Here is a 16401-nt window from a genome sequence, read left to right as displayed (position 1 = left end):
GGCCTCTGAGGAACATGCTACAGAATTATATGAAATATATTTCATTCAACAATAAATATGTGTTGAGCAGCTATAATGTGCAAAATATTATTGAAGGCACTAAAACCAAACAGATAAAAATCTAAGCCCTCATATAACTTACATTCCAGGAGACAGAAACAGACAATACACTAATGAGTATGTAGAATGAGGACCATGTTGCATGACAAGAAGCGCTGTGAAGGGGAAAAAAAGCAGGGAAAGGGGTAGAGGATGGAAGGAGTGCAGGCACAAATGAAATTACAAACAGTAGAAGCAGAGAATCCTCAGTGAGACAGAGACATTGAGAAAAGACCTGAAAGAGCAGAGGAAGTGAGCTTTGCTGACAGCTGAGGGGAGAGGGCATCAGGCAGAGGGATCCTGAAGGGCAGTCCCTGCAGCAAGGGCAGGCCAGGAGTGAATTGTGTATGTGTGTGTGTGTGTGTGTGTGTGTATATATATATATACACACACACATGTGTATATATATATATACACACACACACACACACATACACACATACACATGTGTGTATATATATACACACACATACATATACATACACACACACACACACATGAGTAAATATACTTGCTCAGGGAAAGATTTTTCTCAACTCAATTCGTAACATATTCACACAAACTCACATACTGTTTCCCAGCTACCCTCCCTAACCAGATGCTCTTACCAAACCCTGGCCTGTGTCCACCTGTGTGCAGCTGGGGGTACACGGAAGGGAGGAAGGAAAGATAAGAGACTTGACTCTGATGGCCCTCGGTCCTGAGTAGAGATGGGTTTCTCCATGTTGGCCAGGCTGGTCTCGAACTCCTGACCTCAGGTGATCCACCCGTCTCAGCCTCTTTACCTTTCAAATAGTCATTTGCTTTTCATCCTCTCCCTTTGGCCCTTTGAAGTTTCACTGGAAACTCAACTCAAAAAAAAAAAAACCAGATTATTTGGAAAAATATATTTAACATGTACAAACAGAAACCTTCAGAATGAAGACCCAAAGATACAGGGGAAATTACACACGTTTATTCTTAGGTTCAACAAAGTATGGACAGCTGTGTAGAAATAGGATGGGATAAGAAGGGCCTGACCTAATGCTAACGGACAGAGCGGGGCCCCCAGCAAGGCCTGACTGTCTAGATTCTCCGCAGCCTCCCTGAGCAGCACTCCCTCCTTGCTGCTGTGGGGCAGGGCCCTCTGTGGAATGGGGCTCTTATGACCTACAGTCAAAGAAGGTGGGCAAATAATTATTTAATAGACAGCATTTACACAGAAAAGCAGAGGGAAAGTTAGAGTAATATTTTTTTTGAGATGGAGTCTCGCTCTTGTTGCCCAGGCTGGAGTGCCACGGTGCAATCTTGACTCACTGCAACCTCCGCCTCCTGGGTTTAAGCAATTCTCCTGCCTCAGCCTCCGAAGTAGCTGGAATTACAGGCATGCACCACCATGCCCGGTTAATTTTGTATTTGTAGTAGAGAGAGTGTTTCACCTTGTTGGTCAAAGTGGGTCTCAAATTCCTGACCTCAGGTGATCTACCTGCCTTGGCCTCCCAAAGTTAGAGTAATATTTTTATGTTTCATGGCTGGCTTTGGGAAAGGGGCTCTGCCTTCTACGACCCACTTCAAGGAAGAGGGAGTCTAGTTTCAGTGGCACCTCAGGGGAACGGGAGACAGAACAGCAGGAGGAGGTCAGAGAAAAACCTCTGCGACCTTCACATTGAGGCATTGTCCTTGCCTATACCTCAGAGGAGCCACTGCCATTTCTCTAGGTCAAGTTCATGAAGTTTACCCTCCCTCAGCTCTCCAGAAATGACTGAAATGCAGTGGGAAAAACCTGCTGCTCGGGAGGCCAGGAAAGTCCTTGTCACACAATATTCCCCGAACGGCAGTGCTGTTGGCATACTTGCTTCCTGGTGTTTTCCTTGGAGAACTTCAGAACCCTGGGGAGAACTTCAGTACATGGAATGACTGGAAAATTCATAGCCCCATTTTAGGAGCCTCCTTTCAACCAGCTGGTACTAAAACCTGTGCAACTCAGAGCACGTTCCCTGATCCAGGTTGGTGATTGACAGTTCTAGCATGCCATCAAAGCCCCTTGGTCACTGTGAATCAGCGATATTGTCCAGAGAGGGCAGTTGGATTTAACGCTATTGAATCACTTTTGGATTATCCACCGTGGTGGGCATGAGTTTGTAAATGAGGGTGGGACAAGGGAGAAATGTCTGCTCCTGACAGCAGATGGGCCTGTCCTGTCGTTTACCAAAAGCTAGCCTCTGGAAGCTCCTCTTCACCTGTTTAACCTTGAGGCAAATTGTCACTAGCACAGGTGGGAAATATTTTCAACTTCCAACACTAACTACAAAGCAAAGGTAACAGCATTTAAACCACTTATGGTCTTAACCTTTCTGGGCTGCTTGATATATATCTCATATATATATATGATATATATATGATATATATATGTTTTTTTATATATGTTTATATATATGTTTATATAACTTGTATATCTGAAACTGCAATCCTTAAGCTAATTAGAAAATATATTGAAGAAAATTACTGGACTAGAGGAAAAATCGACTCACAAACAAGTACTATACTTTACTGTTGACCTACTTGGTATTTAAAACTGTGGTGAGTTGTGATGCCAGTTAAAGACATCTGTGATTTTATCCTGGGGCATGTTCAAAAAAATCAAATTGATAGCCCAGATAGACATACAAAAAATGAAACTTTAATGTTCTCCCTTTGTCTTCAGAAATCCATCCAGAAAATAAACACTGCATTTTCAAAACAGGACAAAGTGATTAGATGCCAGTCTCTTAAGAATGAAGGGTTATGTAGACAGTCAAGGAGAATTGGGAAATTCAGAACTCAGATATTACGTTTCCCACTAGAACAACGTTGTAACAAGCAACACAAGAAAATCAAGCCCAGTTTTGGTTTGACCCATTCTTTTCTTGGCAGACACATTTTTCTTCCTTCTCTGCTTCTTGGTCTTCTCCACTGACAGCCAAGATAAAATTCTGTGACCAGGAATCTACCAACCCTCTCCTCTCCATGAGAAACAGCTACTCAAGACTCGCTGGGGGACTCGGGGACCCACTGGGCAAGTGAACAGCCCTTTGCTCTGCATAGCTCAGTCCAACAAAATTCTTCTTGGGGAAAAAAATGATGCAAATTAATCTTATGGCCAAACATTTCCGTAAGTGTTTCTCTTCACATGCCTCATGTTCAGACTAAGAAAAATCACAGATTTTCTTCAGTGAAAAAAAAAGTATCGTGTTGCAGCAGGGAAATGGCTAGAGGCTTTTATGAACATTTGAAGTTCAGGTAAAGAGTTTACTTGATTTGAATAATCTCAGTCAGGTGCTGAAACAGGGACCACTGCAATGTGATTCTCACAAATACGTAGAGATGACTCTTATGAACAGCAAGCCATATGACTTCACAAACTAGATTTGTGTTTGTTTGCACCATGTAGCCACATAATTCTGGGCATGACTGTTTAAAACAGGAGTGTGCAGCTAAAGGAAAGCCAAGAAGCAGGGTTGGGGCGGGGGATGGAGGATCACTAGGAGGAAGTGCCCAGGGTAAGGGGCATTCTGACTCAACCAACCTAACAGGATTCCTGCTGAAGGCAGCTCAGGGTGGCCAGAAATTCCTTGGGGATGGTGAGGGACAAGGAACCTGGCCAGATATTGAGGCTGAGGGTGACAGACATCAAGGGTGGGGCATTCTGGCTAAACTGAGGTAACAAGATTCTTGCTAAAACTGGGGTCTTGGGACACACCCCAAAACGGGGCCTCACTGAACAAGGAGCTCAGAGGAGCCTGACTAGGGTTGGGGCAAGAAGAGAGTCTTTGTCACCAGAGAATGCTCTCTAAACACCCTCCCGTGAAGAAAAGGACAGCGGCCCAGCATTCTCTGTGCTTCCTGGCCCAAGTCCTCATCTTGCATTGACCTGATGATCTCCACGCTGTCCACATCTGGAGCAGAGGTGACAAGACTGCGTGGCCTTGTTTCTCCTTCAGCACAGCTGAGATGAACTAAAATCCACCGAAGGAACTTGAAGTTAGCACAAGTACAGGGTCTAGGAATCCTAGAAAAGAAAAAATGGGTTCACCAAAACTCTAATGCAAGGTTGAAACCCTGACAACAGGTCAAAATGGCACACGTTTTTGTGTTTGTTGGTTTTGTAGGGACCAAGGGAAACCATCCTCTTTGCCTCTGAAAAAGGCTTACTGGAAAATTAACTGGCAAAAGGCAGATTAATAAGAGAACAGGCGTACAAAGGTGTTAGTGTGCAAAGGACAGAATCGGGGTGATTACCCCAACCCCTCCCTCAATTGGGTTCAGAAGTGTATGTAGTATCTTAAGGTTACCAAAAGAATGGGAGTTGAGAGCATGGCACAAAACAGGCTCTGGTGAAGTATTAAGTTATGAGAGGAAGAGAAAAGGAAGCCTGGCTAGCAAAGGTGGTCTTGTTGTGTAGCTGAAACCTCACAGGGAGCAGCGCTCAGAGAGAAGAGGTGAAGGTTTCAGGTCTATAAAGGTATCAGACTCTCAGTTAATCATCCCTAGGTCTAAGGGAGGGGCTCCGAGGAAGCCAGGCTGCATCGAGGCAGATTCTATCCAGATGCAACTCTCCCCTGCCCAAGCCAGCTTTGCACAGCTGTTTCTGTTGGCAGTCCCTTTGAAAGGCCACCTCAAAATATGTCAAGGAAAGACCCATATTAGATTGAAATACTTTGGTTTCCTTCAGTTTTTATTGATTTTGTTTAAAAATAAAGACCCTACCTCTGGCTTCCTGATTCACCATCTCCCAGGGTTAGGCCCAGGCATTTGCATTCTTGGAAGCTCCTCAGGGGAGCTGCCCCGGTAAGAACCCCTCCCTGGGTTCTTGGGAATGGACATTCATTCCTCTGGGCAACAATCTTCATGCACTACCCGCTGTACATCCTAATCCAAATGCCTGTGATACACCAGGGACACCTGGGGGCAGCTCCCTCACGGAGCTTGTGTTGTTCCTCTGTCCCCTTTTCTCCCTCTCTCTGCACTGTATGGTTTCAGGGAACCTTTTCTGATATGGATGCCACCTCCAGATTTCTCCATTGTGCTTGCTGTGATGCGAAAGCTAGGACTATTTTTCAGTTCTTAATGTTTCCTGTGGTCCTTTTACCTGCCTGGGCCAAATTCCTTTCAAACCCCGCTTGGTCATCTGGTTCTGTTTCTGACTGTCAGATTTACGAACCCAAGCATTGGCCATTCTCATCACCACCATGACACCCACACACCAGTGTCAGTTTCCTAAAGTCATCGATTGTTGGCCAGGGGAATGTTTGCAAAGCAGAAGATTATGAAGACCCCTGTCCTGAATCCTCATGCAGCTCATACTTGAGGAACCTCTCCTGTCTTCTGAATTTGCTGCCAGAGTTGCTGTCTTGGCATCTTCTCTTTGCATTGCTCTTCATGAATTGGAGGCCTGATCCATTTCTCTCCCTGGATTTGTTCCATTGTCTTTGGTGCTGTGTGGACGGCATACCTTGTAGGGTAGACACACCTGTCAGCAATAACGTAGGCATCCCCGGTAAGGCAGACTCACCTGACAACAATAACGTAGGCATGCCACGTATAGTAGACACACCTGTTACAAATAACTTAGGCATACGCTGTAAGGCAGATGCACCTGTCAGCAATAACGTAGGCATCCCCAGTAAGGCAGACTCACCTGACAACAATAACTGAGGCATACCCTGTAAGGTAGGCTCACCTGGCAGCAATAACGTAGGCATAACCTGTAGGGTAGAGTCACCTGACAACAATAACGTAGGCATTCCATGTAAGGCAGGCGCACATGGCAGCAATAACTTATCCTAAGAAATGAGGGTTGTCACGTGGAGGTCGCTGGTGGGAGGAGTTCAGTGATGGTGCTATATAAACTGCATGCTTTTGTTTTTTATTTTTTGGCAAGTGATTACAGTGTTCCCGTCCAGCCTGCTGACGCCGGATCACCCTGTAAGTAACCCCCAACTAAGCCCTATAGGTTAATAGGTGCCCAGCACAATGGGTTCCTTACTTATAACTTGGTACCATCTTCAATAGCTACAAAAGTAGATATATGACACTGTTCCTTTATGCTTATTTCAATTCACCTTTTTTTACCTGAGTATTCTCTGAAGAGTGAGACTTTTGTAGTTTATTTTTCTTTTTTTTTTTTTTTTTTTTTTTTTTTTTGAGACAGAGTCTCGCTCTGTCGCCTGGGCTGGAGTGCAGTGGCTGAATCTCAGCTCACTGCAAGGTCCGCCTCCCAGGTTCACGCCATTCTCCTGCCTCAGCCTCCCGAGTAGCTGGGACTACAGGCGCCCGCCACCTCGCCCGGCTAGTTTTTTTTTCTTTTTTTGGATTTTTTTAAGTAGAGACGGGGTTTCACCGTGTTAACCAGGATGGTCTCGATCTCCTGACCTCGTGATCCACCCGTCTTGGCCTCCCAAAGTGCTGGGATTACAGGCTTGAGCCACCACGCCCGGCCAGTTTATTTTTCCTATCCTATTCTATCCTAAAGGAAATGTAAGATTCAGATGTTCTGTGTTTGTAGTTTTGTTTAGTTGAGGGGAACCAGTTAGATAAAGCAACCAGGAGCTGGGAAGTGACGAGACACATGAAATCTCTCTAGACCTAGAGAAGTCGATATCCCAGATCTTCCCTGGGGTATGAGCTAGTTCTTGGTGATATTCTTGATCTGTATGATAACACTCCTAATTTCTTTGAGCACCTTTGCTGCCCGTTTTCCACGTTTCTGGATATTGCTGGACTGTTTCTCCACCTCACTCACTCCCTCTTTTACACCTCATGAAAGCCAAACTTAAACAGTAACAGCTGCTAATCTATGCAGCTAAATATGGGTAACTGCGACCTTAAAGAACTGAGCAAGAATTGCCCTCTCAGCAAATCTCAACTCTCGAGTCACCTTTCTTCCTGCACTGAAGGAAATCCTGGCAGCTTTTCTCTAGCAGGAACCACCAGATGGGATGAGAGGATAATGAATTTCTTCTTTACTTCCCAGAAAAAAAGGATGTTTGAGCCCTTCCATGTAAAAGCATAAACTGAGAAAAGGCAGTATTTGTTTTAAAACATTTTGCTGAAATGGAAGAAAGTTATTCACAGAAAAACCATGAGGAGTGGGATAGAGTTTAAACTCTGATAGGGAATTTAACCAAACAGAACAAAGTTCAGTAAGGGCTCTGCAATTCATGAGGAAAAGGCACTTGGGTTTATCAGAAAGGTGTTTTTTTTTTTTTTTTTTTTTTTAAATACATTCATACCACATCGTTTATTGTCATGCATTTGTAGGATTATTGTAGACCTTGCAAATTTTTATTTTACAATAACTTGCATTTATTCATTCATTCCTTTCCCAACCTGTTGACTACAGTTTGGGACCAAGGGTGGCCAGAACCCATCCCAGCAGCTCCAGGCACAAGGTAGGAACCACACCTGGACAGGACACCATCCCATGGCAGGGTGTACTCACAATCTATGCCCACAGTCACTCAGAATGGGACCAATTAACCACTATGTGCACATCCTTGGAATGTAGGAGCAAAGTGCAGTATCTAGAGAAAACCCACGCTGGCTGGGGGACAAAGTGTGAACTCCACTGACAGTGGCCCCAGCCAGGAATTGATTTTTTGTCTCATCAACATTGTAACAAAGACATTGAACAAAACAACATTATTCAAGGACCTGCTATATTGTCTTCTACAACCTAGTTATTCAAGCAGTTTTAACAATTGAATTTAGATCACTAAAAGCTTTAAAATGACTTTCCTGATAGCCAATTTATTCACATGGTATAAAAACCCAAATCTCCTAAAGCCAGGATAATTACATAATGTAACATTTTTAGAAGGGGGAACTGAACAATGACTTTAACTGAAACCCTGGTGGGGGATCTGAGATAAGTACAATGGAACTGCCTAAATTGGATGCCGCCCATCCTTAGCACACTCATCTGTAGGAAAGTGCCAAGAAATTGTCTTGGCAATAGGCATTCTCTAGAGGCAATGGGGGAATGAAGTACAGAGATGAGGGTTTGCAAAGTAGCCAAAAGTTTAAAATTCCAGGGGCTGAAAAGTAAGCTTTCACAAACCCACCTATTTATAACTTAAGCACATTTCTGTATGTATATTTCAAAATATTCACTGAAAGAAAAACCCCCAAAACATAAAGCAGACAAGGAAACAAATGTAGGATGCTTCACAGTCAGCAAGACAACTGTGCTAGATCCTTCAAAAAGGTCAATGACATGAAACATACACACCCAAAAAGGAGGAATTGTTCTAGATTTAAAAGGACCAAAGAGACACAACCAATTCTTGAACCTTGGTTGGATTCTGAGTTGATTCTTCTTTAAAAGCTAAAAGGACATTTTGGGGACAACTGTGGAAATCTGAACATGGGTTGTTTATTAGAAAATATTAGGCAATTGTTGGTTTTCAAAAGTGTGATAATAGTATTGTGCTTATGTAGGACAGTGTCCTTATCCATAGGAGATGCAGGCTTAGGAAAATCACGATGTCTGCACTTATTTTTATTGTTTCAATAAAAACAAGGAAAAGTATTAAATGTGATAATAGTCTAACAATAAGTATTCATTGGTCTACTCTTTCAACTTTTCTATAAATTGAATATTTTTAAAATTTAAGTTCTAGGGTACATGGGCACAATGTGCAGGTTTGTTACATATGTATACATGTGCCCTGCTGGTGTGCTGTACCCAATAACTCGTCATTTACATTAGCTATATCTCCTAATGCTGTCCCTCCCCCATCCCCCCACCCCACGACAGGCCCCAGTGTGTGATGTTCCCAACCCAGTGTCCAAGTGTTCTCATTGTTCAATTCCCACCTATGAGTGAGAACGTGGAGTTTGGTTTTTCTGTCCTTGTGATGGTTTGCTCAGAATGATGGTTTCCAGCTTCATCCATGTCCCTACAAAGCACAAGAACTCATCCTTTTTTTATGGCTGCGTAGTATTCCATGGTGTATATGTGCCACATTTTCTTAATCCAGTCTCTCATTGTTGGACATTTGGGTTGGTTCCAAGTCTTTGCTATTGTGAATAGTGCCACAAGAAACATATGTGTGCACGTGTCTTTGTAGCAGCATGATATATAATCCTTTGGGTATATACCCAATAATGGGATGGCTGGGTCAAATGGTATTTCTAGTTCTAGATCCTTGAGGAATTACCACACTGTCTTCCACAATGATTGAACTAGTTTACAGTCCCACCAACATTGTAAAAGTGTTCCTATTTCTCCACATCCTCTCCAGCACCTGTTTCCTGACTTAATGATCGCCATTCTAACTGGTGTGAGAGACGGTTTCTCATTGTGGTTTTGATTTGCATTTCTCTGATCAGTGATGATGAGCACTTTTTCATGTGTCTGTTGGCTGCATAAATGTCTTCTTTTGAGGAAGTGTCTGTTCATATCCTTCACCCACTTTTTGATGGGGTTGATTTTTTTCTTGTAAATTTAAGTCCTTTGTAGATTCTGGAAATTAGCCCTTTGTCAGATGGGTAGATTATAAAATTTTTCTCCCATTCTGTAGGTTACCTGTTCACTCTGATCGTAGTTTCTTTGGCTGTGCAGAGCTCTTTAGTTTAATTAGATCCCGTTTGTCAATTTTGGCTTTTGTTGCCATTGCTTTTGGTGTGTTAGTCATGAAGTCCTTGCCCATGCCTATGTCCTGAATGGTATTGCCTAGGTTTTCTTCTAGGGTTTTAGTGGTTTTAGGTCTAACATTTAAGTCTTTAATCCATCTTGAATTTTTGTATAATGTGTAAGGAAGGGATCCAGTTTTGGCTATCTACATATGGCCAGCCAGTTTTCCCAGCACCATTTATTAAATAGGGAATCCTCTCCCCGTTTCTTATTTTTGTCAGGTTTGTCAAAGATCATATGATTGTAGATGTGTGGTATTTGAGGGCTCTGTTGTGTTCTATTGGTCTATATCTATTTTTGTACCAGTACCATGCTGTTTTGGTTACTGTAGTCTTGTAGTATAGTTTGAAGTCAGGTAGTGTGGTGCCTCTAGGTTTGTTCTTTTTGCTTAGGATTGTCTTGGCTATGTGGACTCTTTTTTGGTTCCAAATGAACTTTAAAGTATTTTTTTCCAAATGGACTTTAAAATATTTTTTTCCAATTCTGTGAAGAAAGTCATTGGTAGCTTGATGGGGATGGCATTGAATCTATAAATTACCTTGGGCAATATGGCCATTTTCAATAATTCTTCCTATCCATGAGCACGGAATGTTCTTCCATTTGTTTGTGTCCTCTTTTATTTCATTGAACAGTGGTTTGTGGTTCTCCTTGAAGAGGTCCTTCACATCCCTTGTAAGATGGATTCCTGGGTATCTTATTGTCTTTGAAGCAGTTGTGAATAGGAGTTCATGATTTGGCTCTGTCTGTTATTGGTGTATAAGAATGCTTGTGATTTTTGCACATTGATTTTTGTATCCTGAGACTTTGCTGAAGTTGCTTATCAGCTTAAGGAGATTTGGGGCTGAGATTATGGGGTTTTCTAAATATACAATCATGTCATCTGCAAACAGGGACAATTTGACTTCCTCTTCTCATAATTGAATACCCTTTATTTCTTTCTCCTGCCTGATTGCCCTGGCCAGAACTCCCAACACTATGTTGAATAGGAGTGGTGAGAGAAGTCATCCCTGTCTTTTGCCAGTTTTCAAAGGGAATGCTTCCAGTTTTTGCCCATTCAGTATGATATTGGCTGTGGGTTTGTCATAAATAGCTCTTATTTTGAGATACGTCCCATCAAGACCTAGAGAGTTTTTAGCATGAAGGGCTGTTGAATTTTGTCAAAGGCCTTTTCTGCAACTATTGAGATAATCATGTGGTTTTTGTCTTTGGTTCTGTTTATATGATGGATTATGTTTATTGATTTACATAAGTTGAACCAGCGTTGCATCCCAGGGATGAATCCCACTTGATCATGGTGGATAAACTTTGATGTGCTGCTGGATTCGGTTTGCCAGTATTTCATTGAGGATTTTTGCATCAATGTTCATCAGGGATATTAATCTAAAATTCCCTTTTTTTGTTGTGTCTCTGCCAGGCTTTGGTATCAGGATGATGCTGGCCTCATAAAATGAGTTAGGGAGGATTCCCTCTATTTCTATTGATTGGAATAATTTCAGAAGAAATGGTACCAGTTCCTCTTTGTACCTCTGGTAGAATTTGGCTGTGAATCTGTCTGGTCCTGGACTTTTTTTGATTGGTAGGCTATTATTGCCTCAATTTCAGAGCCTGTTGTTGGTCTATTCACAGATTCAACTTCTTCCTGGTTTAGTCTTGGGAGGGTGTATGTGTCCAGGAATTTATCCATTTCTTCCAGATTTTCTAGTTTATTTGTGTAGAGGTATTTATAGTATTCTCTGATGGTAATTTGTATTTCTGTGAAATCAGTGGTGATATCCGCTTCATCATTTTTTATTGTGTTTATTTGATTCTTTTTATTAGTCTTGCTAGTGGTCTATCAATTTTGTTGATCTTTTCAAAAAGCCAGCTCCTGGATTCACTGATTTTTTTTTTTTAAGGGTTTTTTGTGTCTCTATCTCCTTCACTTCTGCTCTGATTTTAGTTATTTCTTGCCTTCTGCTAGCTTTTGAAAGTGTTTGCTCTTGCTTCTCTAGTTCTTTTAATTGTGATGTTAGGGTGTCAATTTTAGATCTTTCCTGCTTTCTCTTGTGGGCATTTAGTGCTATAAATTTCCCTCTACATACTGCTTTAAATGTGTCCCAGAGATCTGGTATGTTGTCTTCATTCTCATTGGTTTCAAAGAACATCTTTATTTCTGCCTTCATTTCATTATGTACCCAGTAGTCATTCAGGAGCAGGTTGTTCAGTTTCCATGTAGTTGAGTGGTTTTGATTGAGTTTCTTAATCCTGAATTCTAGTTTGGTTGCACTGTGGTCTTGAGAGACAGTTTGTTATAATTTCTGTTCTTTTTACATTTGCTGAGGAGTGCTTTACTTTCAACTATGTGGTCAATTTTGGAATAAGTGTGATGTGGTGCTGAGAAGAATGTATATTCTGTTGATTTTGGGTGGAGAGTTCTGTAGATGTCAATTTAGGTCCGCTTTGTGCAGAGCTGAGTTCAATTCCTGGATATCCTTGTTAACTTTGTCTCCTTGATCTGTCTAATGTTGACAGTAGGGTGTTAAAGTCTCCCATTATTATTGGGTGGGAGTCTGTCTCTCTGTAGGTCTCTAAGGACTTGCTTTATGAATCTGGGTGCTCCTGTATTGGGTGCATATATATTTAGGATAGTTAGCTCTTCTTGTTGAATTGATCCCTTTACCATTATGTAATGGCCTTCTTTGTCTCTTTTGATCTTTGTTGGTTTAAAGTCTGTTTTATCAGACTAGGATTGCAACCCCTGCTTTTTGTTTTCCATTTGCTTGGTAGATCTTCCTCCATCCCTTTATTTTGAGCCTATGTGTGTCTCTGCATGTGAGATGTGTCTCTTGAATACAGCACACTTATGGGTCTTGACTCTTTTTATCCAATTTGCCAGTGTGTGTCTTTTAATTGGAACATTTAGCCCATTTACATTTAAGGTTAGTATTGGTATGTGTGAATTTGATCCTGTCATTATGATGTTAGCTGGTTATTTTGCTCATTAGTTGATGCAGTTTCTTCCTAGCATCAACTGTCTTTACAATTTGGCACGTTTTTACAGTGGCTGGTACTGGTTGTTCCTTTCCATGTTTAGTGCTTCCTTCAGGAGACCTTGTAAGGTGGCAGGCCTGGTGGTGACAAAATCTCTAAGCACTTGCTTATATGTAAAGGATTTTATTTCTCCTTCACTTTTGATGCTTAGTTTGGCTGGATATGAAATTCTGGGTTAAATTCTTTAAGAATGTTGAATATTGGCCCCCACTCTCCTCTGGCTTTTAGAGTTTCTGCAGAGACACACAGTTAGTCTGATGGGCTTCCCTTTGTGGGTAACCCAACCTTTCTCTCTGGCTGCCCTTAATATTTTTTTCCTTCATTTCAACTTTGGTGAATCTACAATTATGTGTCTTGGAGTTGCTCTTCTCAAGGAATATCTTTGTCGCGTTCTCTGTATTTTCTGAATTTGAATGTTGGCCTGCCTTGCTAGGTTGGGGAAGTTCTCCTGGATAATATCCTGCAGAGTGTTTCCCAACTTGTTTCCATTCTCCCCGTCACTTTCAGGTATACCAATCAGACATAGATTTGGTCTTTTCACATAGTCCCATATTTCTTGGAGGCTTTGTTCACTTCTTTTTACTTTTCGTTCTCTAAACTTCTCTTTTTGCTTCATTTCATTCATTTGATCTTCAATTACTGATACCCTTTCTTCCACTTGATCGAATCAGCTACTGAAGCTTGTGCATGCCTCAAACCCTGTTTGAGCTTCCCAGCTGCTTTGTTTACTTACTCAAGTCTCAGCAATGGTGGACACACCTTCCTCCGCCTTGCTGCCACATTGAAGTTGGATCTCAGACTGCTGTTCTAGCAGGGAGTGAAGCTCTGTGGGCGTGGGACTCTCCAAGCCAGGCGTGGGATGTAGTCTTCTGGTGTGCTGTTTGCTAAGACCATTGGAAAAGCACAGTATTTGGTGGGAGTGTCCCGATTTTCCAGGTACCATCTGTCACGGCTTCCCTTGGCTAGGAAAGGGAATTCCCCAACCACTTGCTCTTTCTGGGTGAGGAGATGCCCAGCCCTGCTTCAGCTCACACTCCACGGGCTGTGCCCATTTTCCAACAAGCGCCCAGTGAGATGAACTCGGTACTTCAGTTGGAAATGCAGAAATCACCCGTCTTCTGCACCGCACGTGCTGGGAGCTGTAGACTGCAGCTGTTCCTATTAGACCATCTTGGAACCAGACCGCTATCGGCAATGTTAACATTGCATGAGAATACAATGCCAAACACCTTGCTGTGGTTTGATTGTATCCCCCAAAGTCCATGTGTTGAAAGTATAATCTCCAAGGCAACAGTGTAAAGAGATGTGCCCTCCAAGAGGTCACTAGATCATAAGGTCCCTGTTCTCATCACTGACATTGTGAAAATGGGTCCATTTTCATGAGGGGGTTTATTGTAAAAGTCATTTCAGTCCTCTTGTTCACTTATCCTCTTACCCCTGCTTCCCACCCCCTGCCTTCTGCCATGGGATGACACAGCACAAATGTCCTCACCAGGTGTGGGCCCCATGTACCTGGACTTTCAAGCCTCCAAGACTGAGCTAAATAACCTATTTTCTTTCAGTCACTCAGCCTCAGGTAATTCTGTAACAGAAAACAGACTAAGACACCCATACAATCCTTCCTGAATAAGTGAAAGTCCATTGTCAAGCAACAAAGACAAATGCTGCTGGATTCGCTAGGGAAACACACCTCATCCCTCCTTTACCACTTCGCACAAGTGGGGAGCCAAAAAGGTCACCTTTCAGGGTTCTCAAAATGCCCCCAAAGGCTGGTTAATACCACGCCTTCTGACTGGGAATCTAGTTCATTAATGCTGCTATGACAAAGTACTGTAGACTGGGTGTCTTGAAAACAAAAAACATATCTCAGATCTGGAGGATAAAAGTCCAAGATCAAGGTGCTGGCAGATTCAGGGTCTGGCAGGGGCCTGCATCCTGTGTCATAGACAGCTGTCCTCTCACTGTCCTCATGTGGTGAAACAAGCATGAGATCTCCTGGGGGCTATTTTATCAAAAGCACTAGTATAGTTTGTACATTTGTCCCTTCCAAATCCCATGTTGAGGCATGACCTGCATTGTTGGAGGTGGAGTCTAATGGGAGGTTTGGGGTCATGGGGTTGGCCCCTCATGAATACACGAATGCCCTCTCTGGGGAGGGGTGAGGTCTTACTCTATTAGTTCCCAAGAGAGCTGGTTGTTAAACAGAACCTGGCCCCTCCCCTCCTTCCTGCTTCCCTCTCACCAGGCGATCTCTGCACGCACCAGCTCCCCTTCACCTTCTTCCATGCTCGGAAGCAGCCTGAGGCTCTCACCAGAAGCCCAAACCTGAAACTTCCAGCCAGCAGAACTGTGAGCTGAATACACTTTTCTCTAGAAATTATGCAGCTTCAAGTTCTCTTTTATAGCAATAATAAATGGATTAAGAGGGACTCTAATCCCATTCATGAGGGTTCCACCCTCACGACCTAATCACATGCACAGGACCCACCACCAAACAGCATTACCTTGGGGGTTAAGGCTTCATATATGGCTTTGATGGGAATGGAAAGATTCCATCCATTGCACAGGGCAAAGGGAGGCCACAGCAGCGGGTCATTCTCATAATAGTCAGTGTTCTGGGGCTGCTCACCGCCCCTCACTTCCAGGCCTGCCCCCGCCCCCCCAGGCCAAAGCCTTCATGCTGCTCTGAGCCACCTCTCCCAGGTCCTGCATCCCAAGCAAAGGTGCTGGCTCAAATAAGGTCTCTTGAGGCTCACTCCCTGCCCCTGTAACAAGATGGCCATGTCCTTGTCAAGTTCTTCTCTAGGAAAATGTGAGAGTCACATAGAGACTTGTACCTACCTGTGTAGAGGTTGTCCAGAGCCTCCTGTCACCCCCTCTCTCATCATTGGTTTTTGGCTTCAATCTCACCTTCTTGGTGATGTCTTTGTCCCTGTGTCCCTCTAATCAAAGTAGCTCCCCAGTCCCCACTGTGTCTCCATCCCACTCCTCTGTTTTAGTTTCTTCAGAACAATTGTGACCAGAGCAATTGCCTGAATTATTCACTCATTTTGTGGTGTGTTTTCATATTTATTGACTGGCTTCTGCAACACTAATCACCACACCTAGAAAAGCTCCCTAGTACGTGGTCAGTGCTCAATAAATACTTGTGGAATGAATGAAATTGAGCTCTAAGCGTGGCCACAGTGGGGTTTTTAAGTTATTCTGTGCTGTTATTTACTGTGATTTCCAAACTGTTTCTAAATCCTTATTAAAGGTTGCATCCAACACTATTTTTTTTTGCAGTGGGAAACTCAGAGGCCCACGTTGCACTCAAACAGAGCAGCAAAGCAATCGTCATCCCTCCCCTTGGGGCTGGGACTAACAGCAGGGCCTTCCTCAGTAGAGTACAGCTGTGCCCAGCTGAGTGACAAATGCCATAGTCACAGAACACAGCAGCACAGCAGGCCGGCAGGGTGGCCACAGGGAGAGTTCACGCTTGGCAGCTTGTGGACAGGTGCAGGGTGGCAGCCCTGAGGAGGTTCAGAGGTGACCAGGGACATCTGGAGGGAACAGCATCAGTCATGAACCAGGATATAAATATCCATGCTGCTTATTTAAACAGGATGTGTCATCTG

This window comes from Macaca fascicularis, chromosome 9, assembly GCF_037993035.2.
Source record: "Macaca fascicularis isolate 582-1 chromosome 9, T2T-MFA8v1.1".
NCBI lineage: Eukaryota > Metazoa > Chordata > Mammalia > Primates > Cercopithecidae > Macaca > Macaca fascicularis.
Note: the sequence above shows the minus strand (reverse complement) of the source record.